Raw genomic sequence first — 8,196 nt, 5'->3', positions numbered from 1 at the left:
TGAACCTTTTTCATTCCTGTAAGTTGCTGTGACCCCACAATTGAGGCTTCATGACCCCAAGGTTGAAGAACACTGTTTTAGAAAAAGTGTTCTGTGTAAGAAACCTTGATAACAGGATGAGAGCTCAGCTACGTGATCTGCAGACCCTTACGATGTTTCTGTGCTGGGCTCTAACACTTTAGATGGCAGGTGGGTGGGAAATCACATGCTTGCTCCCCCATATCAAGAACATTTCCTGTACTTACAAAACTGGTCTATGTTTCAGGAATGTTTGTTTGAATGAAGATGCATTCAAACACTTATTCCGTTTCCTACAATCTGAAGTGGTAGAGACCTGTAACAGTGTAAATTGCAACATCACTATATGGCTGGCAGCAGGGCTCAGCTTTAGATCCACATAGTCTACTCAGCACTGCAATCCTTGAATCCATCTTGGAAGAAGCATGAAGGGGAACGTACTTAAAGAAGAAATCAGTCATTGAGAACAAGCTACTGCTACTCGCCGCATTATAGTTATTTTTTATTCTGAGCATTATGAATTGGACAAGCTCATATTCCAGGCAGTTATGAATTTCAGGCTGCAATCCTAACCACACTTTCCTGAGAATAAGTCCCATTGAACAAAATAGGACTTACTTCTGAGTAGACCTGGTTAGGATTGTGCCCTCAGTTTCATTGTAACGCCTTAAAATAAGAGTGGTATATTAGTCCAATTTTTTTTCTATTGTTTCAACACATACTGTACTTATGTGTGTTGTAGGTAATTGTGATTATGGAACTAGGGAGTGACATTCATTATGAATGAAATAATCCTGTCAAGATAAGTATGATTATGACAACAAAAATATAGTGCTCTATGTGCCGTCGTTGCTTTCTTCCCCGTGCCACGGCACACTCAAAGTTCCCCCCAGATGCTGGAATGAGCCTTGGATTCGCTGGCCAGGGAGAGAGAGCACCGTGTGCTGAACACATCTCAGGAAATACAGGAGTGTCTCTGTCTGAGTGTGCATTGTTTGCCTCCAGTGTTGGTCTACTTGCACAGTTATAAATAAAGCATAAATATCATAAGTCTCCTCCAAAGGAAGTCAAATCTAAGTAGTACCGCCCTGTGGAACTTCTCACTGCCCAGGGAGTGTACAACCCTGGTGTTAGCAGTGGGATTGTGTTTCCTTAGCGAGCTGTTCCAGCACTTCCAGTCTCCATGGTTCAAACAGGCTGGAAACTTCAGGCCATGCTGATCACTATGCACAGGGTCCACTGGTTGGCACAGCTGTCATTTGCACCTTTGTCTCCTCCTTCTGTCCTCCACACTTCCTCTCAAGTCAGAGAGGACAGAGGCATCAAGAGCTCAACTTGCCACCCCTTCCCATCCGTGAACACACATGCACATAGACATGCACACAAATGTGGCCAGGTAGCAAAATTAATTGATGACCAAAGACCTACCAGGAGGCAGAAAAAAATTCAAATGTGGAAGGGAAGTAGATCAGCCGTATACCACCCAAAGAGGAGGATGGAAGGGCTGCCTCCCAGCACTGTCTACCCCATATTTGTTCTCGGTCTGGTAACTTTTCCTTCCCTCTCAAGTTATCTCTTCCCTTGCACTGAAGCCAGGGGAAACGGTTTTTTTCTGGAGCCATGGCCCCTGGGTGAGTGGGGAAGACCAGCAGCCTGGGCCACAAGCCATTTGGGAGCACAGTGGAGAACTTCCAAGCAAGCCAGGCTCTGCACCCCTTGCCTTTGTAACAATTTCCGATTGGGCTGCCTGAATAAATCTAAAGAGAGAAGCCACTTCCTGGAACATTTTCTACATCCGAAACCACAGGAGAGAGCCCCGTCGCCAGCGGGGAGGGGAGAGTGATCAAAGCCAGATGGTAGCTTGGGCAGGGAGACGGCAGGAAGGGGGACACACGCATACGACAATTGTACACACACGCTCCCAAACACACATGAAAGGCAGGCGCTAAGACTTGACATATGTAGAAAATTGCTTGTGCATAGGCATCCCTGACAGAAACGTCAACCAAGATAGATGCACACGTTATCAGAGGCAGACTGAACCAACACAGACAGAGAACACTGCGTACATTCATGGAATCAGTGGGATCAGGAAAGGACATGGCTCTTGCACTTGACCTTGTAACCTCACCTTTTTTAAAAATCATACTTCATTCTGTGCAACTACCTCTTTTTTTGCGGCCACATCCTTTCTGTAAAGAAACAGATATGAAATAATCTTATATATTAAGCAAATTGGCTTCTGAGTGCGTACAGAGTTACTTTCTCCTCAACGTTGAGCATTCACAGCCAATCCGCCACATCCTTAAAATGAGGGCTTTTTTGTGGGCTAGACGGCAAGCCCCAGCATGGGCTCAAATTTGCCTAAAAGTTATACTCTTTCATCTAATCATAGGTATGCATAAGTTCACTGCAGCTGCTCAATGGTGCTAGAAATATACTTTGCATGTGTTCAGAGGAACTCTTCTCTTTATTATTGTTTCCATCTTCCTGGAATTCAGAAGAGACTGAGTTTAGGTGAACCTTGGCTTACATTAGGCTCCATGTTCCACATAAATACATATCACAGCATACACAATCTAACTCACTTCCGCTTACTTAAAATACACACAAGCCACAACCATGTACAATATATCCGACCCACTCAGGGCCTTTGAGAGGAATTTTATCAGGGGGTACAAAGTTTCTTTGGGGCCCCTTCCCAAAGAGTAAACAAAGTGGGAGGGCAGCAACGGAGTGGTGGTGGTGGAATAAATATAAATAAATAAAAGAGGATATGAAAGTGCATTTGTTTGTGCTATAATGCAGATGAGAACGAATTAACATTACAGATAAGGAGAAATAATTTGCATTGTTTCTTCTCATCATGGTGTTAATTTTAGTGGAGGGCTCCCCTCCACATATATCTTCTTTTGGTTAAATGGAAAGCACGCAGGGAGCAAGGAGAAGGTTTGGGAGGTGATTTGGCTATACTGAGCTCTCAGGAACCTGTAAGGGTCCCCTCCTCTGGCTCCAGGGCCCCCTTTTGGACCCTGTGCATGGGTACAAATTACCCCCTTTACTCCCCTCTGCTCAGCCCTGGACCCACTTACACATTACCACCATCCAAGCTTCGATTGAAATGCATTTAGCAAGGAAAAATATAAGAACATTGGATGAATGAGAAATTTAAATTTATTGGTAAGGTGTTAGTGGATTTAAACTGCACAAAATGTCAAATATAATGATATATTATTCCTGGGCAGTGGAATTGTGCAAACATTTAATCTAGACTGGGATCTTCACTAAATAGGGAAGGGTTGTAGCTCAATGGTAGAGTACAGAGAAGGTTCCAGGTTCAATCTGACATCTCCAGGTAGGACAGAGAAATTTCCAGAAATCCTGGAGAGCTGCTGCAAGTCGGTGTTGATCGTACTGATCTAGATGGACCAAGTGGTCTGATTCAGCAAGGCAGCTTCTTATATTACCCTCGCGCCCCCAAATAAGCGCACAAAACCAAGGCTTTGGAGATATGGGCCACTTTATTAGGACTTTACATATAATCAGAAACTTGCAACAAGGCCCTAACTCTGAAACCCAGAGTGTGCAGGATCTAACTGGGGAAAACGGCTCTAGTCTGCCTCACCCTGATAATCTGGAGAATCAATGGGTATACCCCTGACTCAAGGCTCCAACCCGTCAAAGACCGGCTAAGCCTGTCCTTGCCAACACAAAGGGTCAAAGTAGTGTGATCACTCCAGCTCACCCTGGTCAAGGCAAAGGTAGCCTTTGTAGTATCGGACCTGGACAATTTCCTGGCTGTGCCACCTCAAGATGTATAGCAAGCACAGCACCTTCCTACCCCCAGCACACTTCCTGCCTAAAATGACCATTTAACAAGCTACTTATTAAAAAAACCCTGCTAGCCACAACAGTCTGGGGTAGGCAAAAAAACAAACAAACAAACAAACCCGCTAAAGGCCAATCAAGCCAAGGGCAAAAACTTCCTTCCTAGCTCCAAATTGACCAGCTAGTCTCCAGACTGCAAAATGGGCAGGTGGGTGGTCCAGGCTCAACTGCTAGCTGGGTGGGGTGAGCACTCTAAAACAGGCATGCTCACCCACCCACCGGGCCGATGATTGCCCAGATGTTGGCCCAGCAGCCTCATTCCTGCATGCCGGGGTTGGGGGTGGGGCAAAGGGTGGTGGCGCACAAAGCAGCATGTCACCATCATTCGTACCCAATATTAAATTATGTTTAGGCTGATACCTCTTCTCAGATTATACACTCTGTATGAACTACTCAAGAGGAATAACATTATAAGCATAAGTAGAGGTGTTTGTTTCTGGCGAGTGAGATAGGATTACAGCTCAACAGCCCAATCCTATGGGCTGGTAGTGATGTACAGTACAGTGGATCCAAAATGCCTGCCACTGTATCTTGTGCAGCCAGGGAAGCTGCCAAAGGTCTTCTTGGTGTAAGGGAACATCGGATCCCTTACCCTGTGCAGAGCCCCAGCAACCCCATCTGATGTTCTTAGATCTGGGCCAGAGTTGGTGCAGAACCAAGGAGACCCATGGCAGGCTCCATGGCTCCAGAGGGGGGATAGGACTCTCTCACTGTCCCCGCCTCCCTTCCTGGGTCCAATCCACCTGCTTGCCCTCCCTTCCTCCATCCAGTTCCTCCCCCTCCCCACCTTCTCCCAATCATCCCACCACCTGCCCCCCCCCCCCAAGCAATGGGGATACTTACTGCCAGGCACTCATCATTCGCATCCTGCCAGTGTGGAGGCCCAGCACTTACTTGCACAGGCCTCTCTGCCAGCGCTGTGCATTCCCTGCTCCTGGCAAAGTGCCCTATGGCACTTTCACAACAGCCATTGTCTGGCCAGTGCACTGGCTGCCAGCACAGCCCCAGCATAGGATCGGACTGTAAGTCTTACTGAACACAATGGACTTACTTCTGAGTAACATAAATAACACTATGTTCAAACACTCTAATCAGACACTTAAGCAGATGATTCCAGAGACAATCAGATGTCACATCTGATAGGCATCAAAGATGTGGGAGAGGCAAAACACATGCTCATTGATCTTGTTGATTTTATCTGTTTCTGTTTTACTGTGTTATTTTTGTTTTTAGATCTGTTTTGTTTTGTATGGCATAATTTAGTTTCCTCTCCCCCCCCCCATCTTGTAATACACTTTGAGCATTCCCACTGGGATAGGAAAGGTGGAATATAAATATTTTAAATAAAATAAATACCTACATAAGTACACATTTTAATTTATGGTGTGCCAAGATCAGAACATTGGGGGGAAATGGTGAAAACAATTAAGGATATTCCTGGATGTGGCTTTCTGATAAACTCACTAATAATTTGCTTGGACTACATAAAGGATGCTTTTAACAGAAGGAACAGGGAACAGTTTTAGGCCTTCCTGCAATAGTTGGACTTGAGGCAGATAATAGATGAAAGACTGTGGTGATATTAGAGCAGTGATTTTCAACATTTTTCATCTCATGGCACACTGACAAGCTACTAAAATTATCAAGGCACAGTTTTTGACAATTGACAAGGCACATGATGCTGTTGGTGGGGGGCTCATATCCCCCAATGGTCCTATTAATAAAGGACCCTCCACCAAACTCCCACTGCACACCCGGGGACCATTTGCGGCACACCAGTGGTTGAAAATGGCTGTATTAGAGGAAGACTGTATTAGAGGAAGATTGGATACATGGAATACTCTCTTTATGGTGGAACTGACATGTGCAGTTACATTCAGAGGTGGAGAAGTGGAAGAAGGGCCCGATCCTATCCAAGTTTCCAGCTTCAGTGCAGCCTCAATGCAGCCCCGAGGTATGGGAACAAATGTTTTGTTCAATACAAAACAAATAACATGCTTTGTTATGGTACTGAAGGGGGCATATGGAAATCAACCAATATGCTATTTACAGATAATTCTACCGTGTTTCCCCGAAAAGAAGACCTATCCCTACAATAAGACCTAGTGTGTTTTTTGAGAATTGCTGAAATATAAAATCTACCACAAAAATAAGAACTAGTTGTGATCAAGGCCAGAACAGGGAGGGGGGCGGAATGGGGTCCTCAAGCAGGGGGTGGGTGGGTGGAAAATGTGACCAGGAACGCTGCAGTCCAAGCCCACCACCTAGAAAGTGCCTGCTGTGCTGCCTTGGGCAGAGGACGCTGAGGAGGAGTTGAGGCGGGAAGCAGCAAGCGAGGCAACCAGCCTACCAGTCTCTGAGGCTCTCCACACTTTCCAGGGAATGTCCCATTAACTATAAAGGGACTGACTTCTGAGTAGGCAGGCAGGCAGGCATCCTCCTGGGCGCTGAGGGGACACCCTCTCCACACTTTCCAGGGAGTAAGTCCCATTAACTGAGTAGACAAGCAGGCAGGCATCCTCTTGGGTGCTGAGGGGATATTTTTGTACGGTATATTTTTGTACATGAATGACTGTGGATTGTTGTACATTAAAAAAAAATAAGACCTACCCCAAAAATAAGACCTAGTGTGTTTTTCTGAGCCAAAAAAAAAAAATATAAGACAGTGTCTTATTTTCAGGAAAACACGGTATATATGGAGCAACATTCCCTTCTTGTACCACTCTGTTCTGGGACCAGAGCTAATTCTATTTTTCCCAGTTCCAGCTCTTCTTGGCCCTTACACTGAGTGATGAAACTGATTACAGCTCAAACAGCTTCTGGTCTGGTGGCCAGTTTCATTTGCCTGCATGTACACCTGCAGACATGCATGCACAAACAAAACACATGCACACACCAAAATTCTCCCAACCCCTGCTAGCATCTTTCTCTTGCATCACAACTCCTATTATAAAGGGATATACAGAAGCATAGAACAGGTGGTACTGTCTTATAGACCTTCATTAAAGGCCCAAGGGCCCAATCCTATTCAGTTTCCCAGGGCCAATGCAGATGCAATTCAGCCCTGAGGTAAGGGAACAAACCAGTGATTTTCAATCTTTTTAAATCTCATGGCACACTGACAAGGCACTAAAATTGTCAAGGCACACCATCGGGTTTTTGGCAATTGACAAGGCACACCATGGTGCAGGTGAGGGGCTCACATCCCCCATTGGCCCAAATAATAAATGACCTTCCCCAAAATTCCACTGGCACAGCTGTGGACCACTCACGGCACACCAATGTGCCACAGCACAGTAGTTGAAAATGGCTGGAACAAACACTCCCTTACCTTGAGGAAACCTCTGAGACTGGGTCCCCACAGCAGAATGGAGGGCAAGCCCTGCACATACCTGTTGGAATGATTGCATATGTGCTGAAAAGTTGGACAGGATTGTTTCCTAAGTTGGTAAAAGGCATCCATGCCTATTGAAGACCTGTTTTGCCCCAGAGCTTGTCCCTGGTGATATACAGGGGAAGAAAAGTGTGATGTGATGTGATTGCATTCAGCTTCCCCTCCCCCAAATGCAGAAGCCAATGAACTGGAGCACAGTCAGGGTTACGCAGAATGTGATGACATGCAGCTCATGTTCCTTTACCAAAAAGATGCACAAAGGGAGATGTTAGTTGGTGGTAGCCATGCCTCCTTTGTAGTGTCTCCTTGGGCCGTAGGAAAGCATAACGTATTTTCAAGCTGGATTTATGTAGCCAAGTAAATCTCGGAGGGGAAGAACCAGTTGGCTGCTCACTTTTCTTCATGAATTACCATTTGGTTCAGTTGCCCCTAGAGCTCATCTCTCATGGGATTTCCTGGGGTGAGGTCACAACTTAGTGGGAAACATGTACTTTGGTTTGGGAAGGTCTGCCGTTCAATCCCTGGCACTTCTAGGAAGGAGCCCTGCCCCAAATCCTGGAGAGCTGCTGCCAATCAGCCTAGAGGTACTGATAACACAGGCCTACAAAATTAAGGCTCAGAAAAGTTCTTCCCAAACTTTATGGTGTTTTGATATGAATTTGGAGTGGTGATTCCAAAAATGGCATCCATTTTGCCCTATCATGTCTAGTTTTGGAGATATAGTATAGCCTCATTAGTGAATGGTTCAAGCAGCTTCCTCACGAGGAAGCTGCTCAAACCATTCACTAAAGAGGCTATGCTGTGTCTCCAAAACTAGACGTGATAGGGCAAAATGGATGCCATTTTTGAAATCAGCACCCCACATATACCCAGGAATTGGAGTAACGTTTAAGAAA

Source organism: Tiliqua scincoides, chromosome 2 (assembly GCF_035046505.1).
Source record: "Tiliqua scincoides isolate rTilSci1 chromosome 2, rTilSci1.hap2, whole genome shotgun sequence".
Classification (NCBI taxonomy): domain Eukaryota; kingdom Metazoa; phylum Chordata; class Lepidosauria; order Squamata; family Scincidae; genus Tiliqua; species Tiliqua scincoides.
The sequence above is the reverse complement of the archived record's forward strand: the minus strand, read 5'-3'. Positions refer to the sequence as shown.